The following is a 17,095-nucleotide window of genomic DNA, read 5'->3' on the forward strand; positions in this document are numbered from 1 at the left end:
GTTTACCAAAGGCACCAGGAGTTCATGTCCACACAGCTGGGAGAGGTTGGGTTTTTTTTGTTTTTTTGTTTTTTTTTAGTGGTCTTGTCTGAAGAATCAGAGTATGATATCAGAGACAGACTGAGGGCTTTTGTTCATGAGAGAACATGCAGTAACAAATGCTTTAAAATGTTTCCTTTTTTGTTAGAGATGATCCCAACATGAAACACCAAATCTAAACACTCTTAGACGTTGGGATGGTTCAAAATCCAAACCTAGACCTGAATTTTATTAATAGCTCCTATCTTCATAATAGGCCAGACCAAACAATTCAGATTCAAACATCGCAAAACAATTAGGTGTTCAAAATCCCAGTATCACAGTTACTGAGCTAGTTGTCCCGTCTTAGCATCTTTCTTAGTGCACACCTCACAGGTGTCAGATCTTAGGCCTTTACCCCTCCTGGAGAGAAATTCTGCAATTCATCCACTCTTAGGCCATATGATGGGATTCACTCACTATGCTAGCACCTCCTGCTAGCTGTCCAAGGGATTAGCTCTGCTAGCCAGTGCATCTTCTTCCAGTGGTGTCTCACCACCATCACTTCTGTTCCTGGACCTGTGTCATTCCAAGGACTATAGCATCTTCTTCAGGACACAGCCCTCTGGCTGTGCCCCACTCTGTGCTTCCCCTTTCCAGGGGACAGTATCACAATCCAACCATCCAGCCCCTTCCTCAGTGGCAATTGGTGGGGAGGGGAGGGACCAGGCCCACAAACTACTCCAGGTCCTAGCCCAGGGATCCTGTAGAGGGCAGCCATGTGCTGTGTCCCCTTCAACCTCACAGTTTATTTCCCTGGGCTATTTCCCCACAGCCCCAATACTTTCTTTGCCCTTACCTCAGGGCCTCAGCCTTCAACTCCCAGCCACCAGCCAGGAGCTCTTCCCTAGATCCCCTGGGCCCTGCTAGCAGCCCTGCTCTGTCCAGGTTGATGGCTTTCTTCTACCTGCCAGGCAGCTTATCCTCCCTCCTAGAGCTCCAAGCAGCTATTTAACCTGCTCTACCCTGCCGCTCTTCTTATATGGGCCTGGCCAGTCCTGATTGGCTGCTCCTTGCAGCCCCTTTCTAGTTGGCTGTCTCCTGCGCGGCCGCTCTAGGGCCCCATTAATCCCTTACCAGCCAGTGTGGGGCAATGCCCCATCACAGGCTATGACCTAGGTTTGAATGGCCAATTAAAATGCCAGGCTGCACATGGAGGGGGAACAAGGCTTAACTGATCAAGAAAACCAGCTGGGCATGAGCAGGATGATTAATATAAAGAGAGGAAGTTTGTAACAGAAAAGGACTTGGGGAAGAATCTCCACTTACTCCCTGGGAATAGAGAGGGTGTAAGGAGGAAGCCTGGGAGACAAAGAAGCCCTAGAATCCTTGTCTGATAAGTAGCTAGAAGATACAAAGCAGCCACTGAAAGTGGAACAGGCTTCAGTAGTAAGCCCTGATAAAAATGAAAGCTCTAGCCTTCTGGAGAGGTGGAGAGAACTGAACAAGGCATTCAGTTAAGGAACAGAGCAAGGGGAACTTAAGAAACCTAAAAGGACAAGACTGAGGATGGTGGATGTTGACTGAGGATATGCTTTTAGTGTGGCATTTTGTTAGGGGATCCTAGAAAAGGGCCTTGAGAGTCCTTGCCCTGAAAGAAGGAGGCAGCAGCAAGGAATTGTGAGGAGCAATCCTGGGATGCTATTTATATGCTATGCCAATTATAGGATCCCTAGGCTGCAGCCTGATGTAATGGGAGGCCCTGGGTTCTCCTACCAACCACTGGATAAGGTGGTATAAAGCCCCCTGTTACAAGTGGATAAGGCCAAGGGAAGCCCTGGGACAAGGCAGTGCAAGGACTGTTGGGGCCAGAGACCTGATAGAAGGACCCTGGACTCTTGGCACTCTGTAATACTGGAAGAGGTAAACATAAAATGTGATCTGGCTGGAGGGCTGAGGAAGAAGGCTCAGGAAGAGGCCAACTACTATAGTGACTAGACTGGCTGTCAGCAGAATGTGCCAGATATGGAGAGAACCACTACACCATGTCTGGCTACAAGGAGATGCTCCTGTTGTGAGTTAATTCCTTCGTGGAATATCTTTCTTGAGAGATGTTTAGACTGGGACTTCTGAAATTTTCAGTGTTCTGAAGAGTTATATAAACATGCTAACTTTATATTAGTCTTAGACTTAATTGATTCATTCTTGTGAACTTCTTCATTGCCCAATATTGCAAACTGGGCAACACAATGGGAATACAAGAAGATAGAAAGATGTGAGGATCCGTTAAAAGGAAGAAAGCAAACTTTGGAGAAGAAACATAAGTGGAAAGAGGGATAAAATGAAAATAGGGAGATGGGAGGAGACTGATATCTGACTATAAAATGGGAAAGTAGACAATAAGGAAAACATCCACCCTTTTACATTTCTGATCTGTATTTAATTCATTACACTCGCTATGTGTTATAGTATTTCTCTACCAGATACCCAGCAAGCCTGGGGAAAGGGAATAACATAATGAATTCCCTACCACACAGGGATGATAAATACATTAAAGATTGTGAGCTGTTTAATTGCTGGGTGAGAGGACCATCTAAGTAACAAATATAAATAGACAGACATATTTGGAAACTTGAGTTGTCCTACTTTGTGCTGTTGCTCCTGGGTATGTTCTATGGCAGTTGGTAACTTTTCCCCTTCTGTCGGGAGTAAGGAGGATGTTTTTATAGTAATTTTTTTTGAGAGGCCATGCTAAAACCAAATGTGCACAGTGAAGGTGTCATTTTTCCACCAGTCAGTTTTGAGGGAGATGGGTGGTTTCTCCAGTCACCAAGAATGCTAGTTAGGGTGTTAAAAAGATGCCTGGAAAAGCATCCTGGACCAATGGATCTACAATTTATACAAAGTGAGGATCTGGTCTACAGGTTCTAGACTGTGAACATGAGAACAAAATAACTTTTTCACAGTATCTGACACTTTGTACACTAGCTACAGGATTGTCTCTATGCTGTGGCTACCACCGTGGAATTAGTGTTATCATAGCTGCTATATTCTATGAGGCTTGTCTTTTGGACCTCATCTTCCATCCAGAAACAGACTGGTTTATATGCCTCTCTTCACCATCATGGTTTGTGCACTACTGTTGCTGAGTGGTTTCTCTCTCTCTCCCTCCCTCCTGGGAAGGAGGAACAATATGTGTGTAGCTTGCAGGTGTAACACACTGGCCAGTGTATGTCACATGATCCTCCCCTCCCCTTCCTTCCCCTCTGCACCTGATCAAAAGAGAGTGAAAGTCTGCTACAGCCCTAGTTAGTATCTGGCTCTTTAGCTCAAGCAGTAAAGACTTTTTGTTGGGGGAGACCCTACTTCAGTGGTGAGAAAGCTGCAGCCCATGGGCTGCATGTGGCCCATCAGGATAATCTGATTGTGGGCCACAAGACATTTTGCTGATGTTAACCGTCCACAGGCATGGCCCCCACAACTCCCAGAGGCCGGGAATGGTGAAGCGCGGCCACTGGGAACTGCAGGGGGCCATGCCTATGGATGGTCAACATCAGCAAAATGTCTTGTGGCCTGCAATCAGAATACCCTGACAGGCTGCAGGTTGCCCACCACTGCCCTTGTTCAATCCCTGGTATTGGCTAAGATGGTGGTCATCACAGGCATGCCAGAAGAAAGTGGATGGGGGAGTAAAGGAGTTGAAGGGGGAAACATAGAGAAAATAGTAATTTTCTTCTCTAATTTATAGACAAGTGCTGGCAAATTGTTGCATCTATATTAGTGGATGGTAACTTAGGTTGCAAAGTGGCTTCTCTTCATGCACTCAGTTGTATTCATCTCTTCCTCACTGCTCTGGTTGGGCAGCAGGACCATGGCATCTTCTCCCCTTCACTACTGATTGAGAGTAGGGAGAAGCAGCACTGGGCACACCCCCTTTTTGATCTCCTACTACACCCCAGTGTCCCTGTTAAGTATCTTAAACTGCCATAGTAGCTTAAAACATCTTCTGTATCTTAAGCCATTTGAAGGATTTAAAGCAGTTTAAGTTTTTTAAGATGGCTGAGGTCTGTAGGACAATTTAAGCTGCTTAGAGTAGCTCATGCTACTTTGGAGCCCTAAAGCTGCTTAAGGAATCTAAGACCCTCTAAACATTTAAAGCAATTTAATTCTTTTAGGATATTCTTAATCTCTGGCATATCATTTTATGTGTGCTTGTGGCATGAGTGTAATAACAGGATTCCAGGGGGGACATACTCCCACATCTTTAATGCAAAGAGGGATGCTATAGTTCAGCCCCAGTCACCAAGGGATCCACTCTCAGGTTCCTCCTCCTCTTCCTTTGGTGTGCCTTGTGATACTGTTGCTTAGAGTAGGAAAACTCTTCCCCTCAAGTCGTTCTCTTCTTCTGCCTTTTATTTGGGTGAGATTCCAAGCTGAAAAGGCACTTGGGTTCCTATGTCATCAGACTCCTAGTACTCTGGAGCCCAGACACCGCTCCGCATTCAGAAAACATCATCATGTTGTATTCTCCATTTGGTGGTTGGTTGTGGTTTTGGTGTGGGTTTTTTTTTGCCAGAGTGTAAATAATTTGAGAAAGAACACTTGCTGCCTGATTGGCAAGCTGTATTCCCACTCCCATTTATCTTGTTCAGCTATGCAGCATGCACTTTGAAACGCATCTCTGTCACAGGTGCCTATCTGACTCAAATTGTGAACTCTGTCTTGTCCTATGTGTGCAAATATTGGACATTGACTGTGTTCAAGACCGGAAGTGACCAAAGACAACCAATGTACTGCATTTCTGACGACTGCCCTGCCTGGGAAGGGTGTTTGACACCACATTGAAGGACTAACACTTAACCATGGCTGTAATCTGGAGCCAGTGATTTTGTGTCTCAACTATGGCCCACTGTCAGGGAACAATGGGTTTTCTACACTGGGGCCTGCAGAGGAGAAAGCAGCAAACATGATTGGTGGGTCTGTAGCTTTTTAATCTGAGCGTTGGTGGGGAGGCTGTTTAAGAGCAGAGTTCTGCTCTGTGCAGGAGGGCAATCATCACCACTCGTAACAAGGATGTACAGGAGAGTGAGGGTAGGAGTGATTGCCCAATCTGGAATGCTGACAAACCTAGCACTCACGGAAAGGGTGAGATTAGGCTAGAAGAAGGTACGTCTCAGGACTTCTGTTTCCAAAAACTTGTAACTTTCAAATGCTTTTAGAGTAAAGTTACTGTGGTTAAATTCCTTTGCAAAGCCTGTATTCCTCACTTTCCTGCCATGACATCCCCAGAGGAGTTACACTAGAAGTCCAGAGTGCCCATAGCTTAGGCAAGACTCTGGAGGAGCATGTGTAAGTGACTGGGGGCTTGGGAGGCCTCAGACCCTGATTTAAGGGCCTAGAGCACCTGGATCAGCACTCCACATTCCAAGGAAGGACATCAGATTTTGTATGAACCTCAGAGTGTGCCCTAGAGTCCAGAGCGGGAAGCAGTGACTTGACTCTACTCCAGCTCTACTGACTTAGAAGCATGTGGAACCCAGCAATTGGCTGGGTCCCTCATAACACACTGGTGAGCATACAATGTGGCACAGAGCCAGGCTGTAACACAACCATTTAAAAAGTTTAAAAAGACTTCTCCCAATTTTCTGCTCAATTAAGTTTTCATACCGCATTTAAAAACTTTCATCCAGACCAACCCCTAGCTGATTATATTATTTCCTTATTCACCACTTCCAGGGGGGAAACTCATTTATACCTGCAAAGAAAGTAAAGGCCTGATCATTCCCCTGGGAGAGGGGAAAACCCATGGGAAGGACCCTAAGAGTAGAATAGCTGTGATGGGTTTCTTCTAGGTCATTCAGTAATTGGCCAATGTGGATTGCTATAAGGATCTGTAGTAAGCCAGATGTGACACTGAGCCAGCAAGGTTAAGCAACTAGTAGGCTAAATGACCCAAATTCAACCTTCAAAGACATATTAGAAAAGTATATAAATGGTAATTAGGGCCATTCCTTTTAAATAGCTAACAAAGCCATGTTAGATAAACTAGAGCTATGAAATGCAAACCTGTATTGATAGAAAATTAGAGGTAAATACTAATTGTATTTGTGTGTTTTACCTATATCTTGTTAGATGTTAACCAGGTAACTAGATTGGTTTGTGGATGGTAATTCCCATTCATGTCTTAATTACATTATATTATACTTGCAGATGGTACAGTTAACTTTAAGATCAAAGATGTAAGATATTGCAGGAAATAATACTTATATTGTCTTCTGTTTAAATTCTGTGCATAATGAAATGCCTTGATAGTCTGAATGGATAATTGCCTTATCTTAATTAATACTACTAGTTTACCTGTGCATACATAGGAAAAATATTTTTTTACTTCAAAGCAATGCTGTGCTTTACCAAATCTTCATTAAAGGAATGCCCGCTGTGTTATGATGTCAAGAGGCTATAGTAGCCTGCCGGAGATCTATAAAAGAACTCTAGGACCTTATCCTGGTCATCTCAAGCCTGCTAGATCAGGGGACTTTTTGAGTCATCGTAAGACTGAGGTCTCCAGGTACCCTGGACTGACCATGCAATTCTGGAAGTTATGAAAGGATTTGAACAAATGTTTATTGGATTATAACCTATGGAATTGATTCTGAAAGATCTTTTTTGCAACTCAGTAGAAATGGTGAACTGCTATAAAACTGACCTAAGAACTGTATTCATATCTGCATGTATAATGATCTTTTACAAAAGAAAAACATACTGTGATTAATAAATTGGCTGTTATTAATTAGTTAATAAAAATTGGCTGTAAGTGTGTATTTGGGTAAGATCTGAAATATTCATTGACCTGATGATAATGTGTCTGAACCCTTGGGATTGGTAGAACTTTATATATGGTGAAGATTTTAAATAATCCTCAATTTATTTGACTTGGCTGTCTGGGTGGGAGCCCAGGGCTGGATTGCTTTAAGAGAATTGTATTTTTGGCTTTTGGGTAACCAGTATGGTATTGTAGAAGCTGTTTTGTTGCTGGCTTGGTGAATCTAATTATTAGAATAACCACCAGTTTGAGGGAATTGTCTGCCCCATTCTTTGCAGCTTGTCCTGACTGAGCAATCTCAGTATGGTCCCCTCCATTGACCATGGTCACACCAGGGTTATCGTTGTGGAGTCCCTGTGTATCTGGACCAGTGTGAAGCCCCCCCCCACACACACACATTCTTTGGTGCTGCAGTGCTGTTCCAATCAAGTCAAGTTTCCAAGGCTTCCTTAATTTGTGGCTGTCCCAGAGACGTCACCAACTACCACCACCTACAAGAGGGAAAGGCTATTGTTTGTTAACTTTAGTGACCCTCACTAATTAATGCTCTTGCCTTTTTTTGGATTTCCCATATGTCTGTCAGCTCCTTTTTCTTGTGTGGCTCCCTAGCTCCATAGATCACTCTCCCTGGGGATCTGGAAGGTGGGAAGGTGTTATACAGGCATCTTTTACATGGGTCAGGGATGATCCATTCATGGAAGATCCCACCTGCCCAAGGATCTAGACAGCACTCTCTGGCCTTACTTTCCAACTAGTTACAATGATGACAAAACTCATTCAGGCAATTCTTATCTGCAGTAACAGATTCTATTTGGAGGGATAGAAGGGGGAGAAAAAAATGAAAAATCTACTAAATATGTGTCAGGAAGGCAACATGAATAGCATTTCTGAAAAGTATTTGGAAGAAGTGAATGCTGAATGCCTTATCAGTGATGGCACAGGCAAAGGTTATCTGGATGTGCCATACATCAAACATTGATTCCACAGCAACTAATTTAAGTGAAAAAGTGTCTCTCAGCAAATGCTCTAGCACAACATCAAAGTTCTCTCTTTTAAAGTGGAAGGCTTTCAACTGCCCAAGCAAGTTGTCTTTATTTAATAGCATTTTCAGTCTTGTGTAACCAACTTCCAAACCTCAGGGAGCACAGCTGAATCCAGTGTGACTCTTTCATGAATGTCCAGCTGCATAAGTTAATTTTAAATAGTATATTAGTATAGCAATTAATATTTTATGTACACCATAGACCAGACTTCCCTGAAGTCAATGAGACTTATCCACTGACTTCAGTGGCTTTGACTATAGCCCTGCATCTGACTTTAGAGATGAATGTAGAAAACATACTGTGGTTGTTTTAAAAGTTAGTATTCAGCTATCTGAGATACCAAAACTTTCTTAATATGATATGGGTAAATGATAGCTTTCAAATGGGGGCCACTAAAGAAACACAATTCTGTCAAAAACAGAGGCTTAGTTCTGTCAAAATTTCCTAATTTATGAATATAAAGACTCACATGGAAATCAGGGGCCAACTGGAGCCTTGATGTAAAAAGAGCAAGAATTGTAAAATCCTTAAATATAAGGATGATAAGAACTTAAAAGTCATGATGATGGTGACAGATATAGGAAAACCTAAGGGAGAGAATATTTGATGCATTCTTTAATTCTTCTTACATCAGACATTTTAATCAACATTGAACTTTTTTATATATATTATCTAGATATTTTTAACCATTTAGGTTTTCCCTTCACAAGGCTCTCTGAATTTTGAACTTTTATCAGGGTTTGATTACACAGGAATCTAATTGTGACTGTTGCATAGGACAGTGTTTCTTTTGGCTCCCTGATTGGCTGAACTTAGCCCAGGTGGTCAGTAGAAATCATATTGACTACTTGAGAGGGAGTAGCTGTATCTGAATGCTACTGGGGAGCTTGGAGGAGTGGAGGGGAATAAAAACTTTGGCCTAATTTTCAGAGCTGCTAAACACCAGTAGCTCCTGTTGAATCTTGCTGGCATTATGGCTGATCAGCAGTTATCTTAATTTTTCCAGAATGTGATCACTTGGATTCCCCAACGTCACAACAAAACACCAGAATGCCCTCTTCTCAATACTTCATTGTAAATGTTGGGCTGAGTTTTAAAGAGACATATTATTTAACTAAGGTTCTGTCTTATTTAATTTCCCTTGTGTCAAGGCTCTGGCATGTGACTTTGGGAAACACTGTCCTCCTACTGTAACTCACAGCTTGCATGCCAACAAAAATAAAATATGCCAAATGCATTATTGTATTTCTGTATTTCTGTCATCACACCAGAGTTATGGAATCCATGCAATTTCCTATGTAATCCTAGAGGCTGAACCTTCAATTAGAACTGTTAGCATGGACCCTCTCATCTATTCAGAGTCCCATGATGCAGGGGACCTTGTCAGCAAATCTAATGTAGGACTGATGCCAGCTGTAATGGAGTGATAAACTGTATTATACTGTTCCGCCACTAAGTGGCACTGTGCATAAAATACCCTACTTACACTAAACTTGGCCATACCCGGCACAGAATTAAAGGAATTTTAAGATGCTGCTTACATCTGGTGTGTGTAAGCAAGCTCTGCAGCCAGTCCATATCTAGTACAGAAGAACATGACACTCTCATTGTGAAGAGAGTGTTCAGATCCTCATCTGTCTCCTTTATAAATGCCTTTGCTTAGAAGTTTGGGTAACCTTGTTTTCCTGCACTGTGAAGCAGTACCTCGCTTCATATAAAATACTGTATATCATTTCTTTTGTAAATAGTTGAAGACTCAGGCTTAAATGCCACAGAAGCATACCTACTATTGGACCAGTAAAATTCAACTTTAATTTTTCTGAGAAAATCATATAGGGGAAAAATGCAATTAGCACTTCTACATCTTAAAAATGCAGATATTAAATATTTTAACACTATTCTTATTGCTTCCATTCAGCTTGGAATTCCCATCATGTTCTGCTGCTCCTATCCCTTCTTCCCTGAAGACCAGTGTTGCTCATTTGCAGCGGGAGGGTGAATGGCTGCTTTCAAATGAGGGCACTGTAAGCTCCCACTTTACTTAATTGACTTGGAGGCAGAGGGACAGTAGAGACTGTCAGATGTTGGAAACTGAAATAGGGTCTTCAAAGATGCATGGGTTTCAGAAAAGTATGTGAGTGCTGGTCATGATGTAAAAGGGTGGGAAAGAAATCTGAAACACCCTACTATACACTTACTAGCCAAACCCACATCTATGGCTTTGCCAACAGTAACTACATCTGTCCATGTACAGTAGGGGCAGATTCGTCCCTTCAGTGGCATTATGGCTGTTGCAGGGACAGCCAGAGGCAGCTTGTACATCCTCAATAGCAGGGCTGCTGGAGTCTGGCTGTTCTAAGTTGGCCTCTTGTGCACTGTCTTGTATGAGCTACTGCAGAAGTGCAACATTCTTGGAGCATAAGAAGACTCCTCCCTCTCTGGCTTGGAATGCCCCTCTGGCAAAGCCTCGAGGAGAAGGGAAGGGGTCAGCTGCAGAACTGGTTCAGTCCCTCTGGCACAGGGCCCCCTCATTCCAGGAGTGTAGAAGGGTTTATGGCCTCTTTTCACCAGTGTAGCCAGTACAAAGGATATGTAGTACAGGGATAAATCTTCCCCATAATTCCTTCACAATGTTGAATGCATTATTGCTAGTAGGAAAAACATTAAGATCAGCAAAATAAATATATTTCAAAGTTAGGAATACTCAACCAACTTTAAGCTATCAACAAGGTCTAGAATAACTGCCTGATTCTTTTCTTTTTTTTTTGTTAAGAAAATATTAACCCATTTTAACCTGCTCGAAAGTTGAGCATGGAACTAGATACATACTGATTTTTTCACTAATCTAGGGCTACAGTAAAAAGTAAATGGAATCCACTTTACTGGGAGTCAAGAAAAAGAGTGTCACTTTCTCCTATACCAATTGTATTTCTGAGCATCAGGAGGCTGAGTCAGGTGTGCTCTTATAGAAAAGCCTGGCAGCCTTTCAAATATAGCAACATGAAGAATGCAAACTGGGGGCCCAATAGATAGTTACTCTCTCACAAGTAGTAACATCAATACAAGGTTTACAGAAATCCTACAAACAACGTAGTTGCAATTTCTGTAAAAAGCTTAGTCTTTTCATATTCATATAAGAGATTCACTTATGAAAATGTACCATCTAGAAAAAAATATTAATTTGAAAAATGGTCTTGCAGTGACTACATAACCACTATATGTTCATTCAGGGGAATGTTAATATATTTAATATGAAGAAGCTTTCTATAGTAGCTTGGATTATAAACTAGCTTTCTCTTAATAAAATTCAGTGGAAGAAGGAATATTTCATTTAGCTTTATTTGCCCCTATATTCTGATTTTAAGAAAAAATACACATCCCAGCAGGGACACTTAATTTTAAGTGGAATCTATGAAACTGACACGCTGCATAACCAAATCTATAAAACTGCAATCTGGCACTCAAATTGGTTCTATAGAAATTATAGTCAGGGGAGTTAAATAATTTGAAATTGTGATTGCTGGCTGATAAAAGCAAACTTAAATGGCGGAAAGGAGAACCCTATTGCTAGGGATTCAGTACTGTGATGAAACTGGACAGCCAGGAATCATAATGAGAGATGTAAGATTTTTACAGGAAGTTTAGTTGATATATCAGAAAGATCATGGAGAGGAAATTTGTTAGCATGTTGCAGTCCTACAACTCCAATGCAGCTACCATGGGTATAGGAGTAAAGAGGGATTCATTGTGTGAGGAAGGGAATGAGGTTGATGGTAAGCTGTCTGGAGTGGCTCATGAATGTGGGTGCCAACCTCAGGGCAAACTGCTACAAACCAGGGCACCAAACTAGTGGTGAGTTCTATACTTAGACATTACCAAATCAAAAGTGAGTTCCTCATGCACTAGAACAGCCTTAACATGGAGTCGCAGAGTCCCCTTGGGTACTCTCATCTATTGTGCCACCCAAGAAAGTCTGTTATGCCAAAAATCACAATAAGATTCAGGTTATTCCCAGTCTCAAAGGATAAGTCCCCTACCCCAGGTCAATTGTACCTCAGATCTCACACCAAAGATGACTCATGTAGCCAATCCTATAATAAACTATCTAATGATTTATTAGCTAGGAAAAAGAAATGAGTTATTTGCAAAGTTAAAGCAGCTAAATACATACACACGGACATGAGTTACGGTCTTAGGTTTAAAATAAATTAATACATGCTTCTGTAATATGCAAGCTCCATATGTCCTTTAGGGCTAACCCAAGCTAAATAGCTGGTGATCCCCTGTTCATGCTTAAAAGTCTTGCCCTCTTCCAGAAGTCCAGTAAGCATAGGGATAACAATTTCTTCTTGACAGGGATTTTTATTTCCCCCACCAAACTCAAGTTGATGGGATGAGTATTTGTGCACATCTCCTCTTCATGGTTGTGGGGGAACAAAGTCTTTTGTCAATATTCCACAGTGGCTTGTCTGGTGTCTATGGGCCTTCTTTTGTTGGAGAGGAGATGACACTCTTGTGATCAACTAACATTTCACACTTGGTAATGCTTCTCTCCTCTAAAATATGAGGGTTTATAGTTTGAGAGCAAACACTTAAATAGTTCCTTATAACATGGGGTACAGCTATTGTAAGTAAGATTAATACATGTAGCATCGACGAGCATTTCATAAAGTCTAAACACATTCTTATAATTCTAATATCTATTTTAACACCACAGTTGGCATAAGAGGCTGATGGGTCATCCATCACAGGGAGTGTAGATGGGGGTGATGGAGGAGGTGACAAGGCAGGTGGGCTCCTCAAACACAGAAAAATCAAATTTCTTGTTAAGGATACTAGGTGCTAAAATAAACTAGAATTACCATGAGAGGCATTCAAAGAACTGTTCTCATATTACCACATTACTCTTCTCCTAAATTAGAAACCCTTATTTTCTCTCTCAGCCTTTTATTTCAACCTTCTAATATTTTCCTACTCCAAATTTATATCAGAATAAATTAGAGCAGAAACTGGTTTTACATTATGGCACACAGATTGGTCTCATTCCAGTAGAGGAAGGTATTGTGTGGTTTCCTTAGCCAACATCTGTCTCCAACACCTCTGCCTTCTCCAGAGATTTAACTGATAAATCACTAGCTGACTACTTTAAACACATGATAAAAGTTATAGGTTTGTTACTATTATTATAACCCTTAGGAACTTGAGAAACCTTATTCTAGTGCCAGGCTCTATCTGCTATCTCTAAATTTCCAGCTCATAAATAAAAGTGAGCTTACAAAGATTTACAGTAAGGCTCACAAGGCAGAGCAAATTGGCAGAGGGGAGCTACAGTTATCTAGATTTATTTTTAGTCCAAAAATTTTACAGGCACTGAAACCCTGCCATTTCCTGACTTTCAAGTTTTATGCTTTTGCATAAAATTAAGGCATCAGACTTTATATATAGTTATGACCTGTATATATTTTTTCAAACTGAAATGTGTGTATATCTACTAGGGCTATCAAGCGATTAAAAAACTAATCGTGATTAATCGCATGATTAAACAATAATAGAATACCATTTATTTAAATATTTTTGGATGTTTATTACATTTTCAAATATATTGATTTAAATTACTATGCAGAATATAAAGTGTACCAGTGCTTGCTCACTTTATATTTTATAACAAATTTTAGCACTGTAAAAAAACCCAAAAGAAATAGTATTTTTCAATTCATCTAATACAAGTACTCTAGTGCACTCTCTTTATCATGAAAGTTGAGCTTACAAATGTAGAATTATGTACAAAAAAACCCCTGCATTCAAAAACAAAACAATGTAAAACTTTAGAGCCTACAAGTCCACTCAGTCCTACTTCTTGTTCAACCAATCGCTAAGACAAACAAGTTTGTTTACATTTACAGGAGATATTGCTGCCTGCTTCTTATTTACAACGTCACCTAAAAGTGAGAACAGGCGTTCGCATAGCACTGTTGTAGCCAGCAAGGTATTTATGTGCCAGATATGCTAAACATTTGTATGACCCTTCCATGCTTCAGCCAGCATTCCAGAGGACATGCTTCCATACCGATGATGGTCGTTAAAAAAATAATGTGTTAATTAAATTTGTGACTGAACTCCTTGGGGAGGATTGTATGTCTCCTGCTCTGTTTTACCCGCATTATGCCATATATTTCATGTTATAGCAGTCCTGGATGATGACACAGCACATGTTCGTTTTAAGAAAACTTTCACAGCAGATTTGACAAAATGCAAAGAAGGTACCAATGTGAGATTTCTAAAAAAAGCTACAGCACTCGACCCAAGGTTTAAGAATCTGAAGTGCTGTCCAAAACCTGAGAGGGACGAGGTGTGGAGCATGCTTTCGGAAGTCTTAAAAGAGCAACACTCCAATGCAGAAACTACAGAACCTGAACCACCAAAAAAGAAAATCAACTGGTGGCCACCAATTCTGCTGGTGGCATCTGACTCAGATGATGAAAATGAACATGCATCTGTCCACTCTGCTTTGTATCATTATCGATCAGAACCCATCATCAGCATGGACACATGTCCTCTGGAATGGTGATTGAAGCATGAAGGGACATATGGATTTTTAGCACATCTGGCATGTAAATATCTTGCAACGCTGGCTACAACAGTGCCATAAGAACGCCTGTTCTCACTTTCAGGTGACATTGTAAATAAAAACCGGGCAGCATTATCTCCTGCAAATTGTAACCAAACTTGTTTGTCTGAGTGATTGGCTGAAGTAGGACTAAGTGGACTTGTAGGATCTAAAGTTTTACATTGTTTTGTTTTTGAATGCAGTTATGTAACAAAAAAATCTACATTTGCAAGTTCAACTTTCATGATAAAGAGATTGCACTACAGTACTTGTAAGAGGTGAATTGAAAAATGCTATTTCTTTTATCATTTTACAGTGCAAATATTTGTAATAAAAATATAAAGTGAGCAAGCACTGTACACTTTGTATTTTGTGTTGTAATAGAAATCAATACATTTGAAAATGTAGAAAACATCCCAAAATATTTAATAAATTTCATTTGGTATTCTATTTTTTAACAGTGCGATTAATCATGATTCATTTTTTGAGTTTATCACGTGAGTTAACTGCAATTAATCAACAGCCCTAATATCTACTTTAGAAGCAAAAATATTTAAGCAATTTGAAAGGAGCGGAGTGGAGAGAAACAAGCATCTGTTTCCAGTTATAAGAGAGAGAGCTCCTGGTTTTTCATAATGATGGAAGGCATTTATTTTTAAAAATATTGGGACCATTCCATTATGATCACCTTCAGCTGCAGAAGTAAAAAGAAGTCTCCAATGACTGGCACAAGCAGAAAAGTGATTTGTTTAGGTTTCTCAGGTATGTCATTTGAGATGGAATTGCTTCCTGGAAGTGCAGATATAATACTGTGTATGTTACACTTCTTAACAGAAAGAAGTAGCCTTTGGTTAGGTTTCTTGTAATAAGCCCACGTTGAACAAGGAAAGGTGTAAGTATAAAGCAAGATTCCTTCATCAACTCATCTGTTTGGCACAATATGGAGCACTAATTGACCTGCAGCACTAGTTAGGCCAAAACACATGTTCTGACTATTACAGGACTAGGAAATGTAACTATAATTAATTATTTACTATTTCTGGTAGTGCAAGTTGCTTTCCAAACAGAGAAGGCCCATCACCATCACTGCCCCAAGGAGATCACACTTGAAAGCACTGGCATGCTAGCTCTCCTATGCCAAGTGATTTTACTCAAACCCATCACAAAATTACACACACTTTCTTGAAAAGCAGCACACAACAGAAACAACAAACATCTGCATCTTGTGACCTTTGCAAACTACTCTTTCAGACCTTTGAAATAACTAATACTTAACGTTTGTAAACTTGGAACAATTTTACATGCAATGCGGTTGTGAAGTAGATAAATATCATTATGCCCATTTTACAGGTAAGGAGATTTAGGTAAAGAGAGGCCAAGATTTTCAAAAGTGACTAGTGATTTTCAGGTTTCAGAGTGGTAGCTGTGTTAGTCTGTATTAGCAAAAACAACGAGGAGTCCTTGAGACACCTTAAAGACGAACAAATTTCTTTGGGCATAAGCTTTCATGGGCTAGAACCCACTTTATTGGATGCATGGAGTAGAAAATATAGGATCAGGTATAAATGCATGAAAGGATGGGAGTTGCTTTACCAAGTGTGAGGTCAGTCTAATGAGATAATTCACTTAACAGCAGGATACTAAGGGAGGAAAAATAACTTTTGAAGTGGTAATGAGAGTGGTCCATTTCAGACAATTGACAAGAAGGTATGAGTAACAGTCAGGGGAAACCTAATACTGGGAAACCTAATACTGGGAAAATTAGATTTAGGTTTTGTAATGACCCAACCACTCCCAGTCTTTATTCAGGCCTAATCTGATGGTGTCCAGTTTGCAAATTAATTACAGTTCTGCAGTTTCACGTTGGCCTCTGTTTTTGAAGTTTTGTTGAAGAATTGCCGCTTTTAGGTCTGTTATTGAGTGACCAGAGAGACTGAAGTGTTCTTCTACTGGTTTTTGAATGTTATGATTCCTGATGTCAGGTTTGTGTTCATTTATTCTTTTGCATAGAGACTGTCCAGTTTGGCCAATATACATGGCAGAGGAGCATTGCTGGTACATGATGGCATATATCACATTGGTAGATGTGCAGGTGAACGAGCCTCTGATGGTGTGGCTGATGAGGTTAGAGCCTATGATTGTGTCCCTTGAATAGATATGTGGACAGAGTTGGCACCGGGGTTTGTTGCAGGGTTTGGTTCCTGGGTTGGTGTTTTTGTTGTGTGGTGTATTTGCTTCAGGTTGAGGGACTGTCTCCCAAGGTCTGTGAGAGTGAGGGATCGTCCTTCAGGATGGGTTGTAGATCCTTGATGATGCTCTAGAGACATTTTAGTTGGGGGCTGTAGGTGACAGCTAGTGGCATTCTGTAACTTTCTTTGTTGAGCCTGTCTTGTAGTAGGTGACTTCTGGGTACCCTTCTGGCTCTGTCAATCTGTTTCTTCACTTCAGCAGGTGGGTATTGTAGTTTTAAGAATGCTTGATAGAGATCCTGTAGGTGTTTGTCTCTGACTGAGGGATCGGAGCAAATGCAGTTGTATCTTAGAGCTTGGCTGTAGACAACTGATCGTGTGATGTCGTCTGGATGAAAGCTGGAGGCATGTAGGC

The 17,095-nt window shown here is 40.8% G+C and overlaps 1 long non-coding RNA gene across 1 annotated transcript in view; it reads left to right on the top strand.

Moving 5' to 3' along the window:
- The first annotated feature begins 1,263 nt into the window (after window positions 1-1,263).
- Window positions 1,264-17,095, top strand: part of LOC122458737 — a 54,311-nt gene continuing 38,479 nt past the window's right edge. Inside the window, exon 1 of the long non-coding RNA XR_006278941.1 lies at window positions 1,264-2,092. This is a non-coding gene — a long non-coding RNA (uncharacterized LOC122458737). The remainder of the gene's footprint in view (window positions 2,093-17,095) is intronic.

This window comes from Dermochelys coriacea, chromosome 2 (genome assembly GCF_009764565.3).
Source record: "Dermochelys coriacea isolate rDerCor1 chromosome 2, rDerCor1.pri.v4, whole genome shotgun sequence".
Lineage (NCBI taxonomy): Eukaryota > Metazoa > Chordata > Testudines > Dermochelyidae > Dermochelys > Dermochelys coriacea.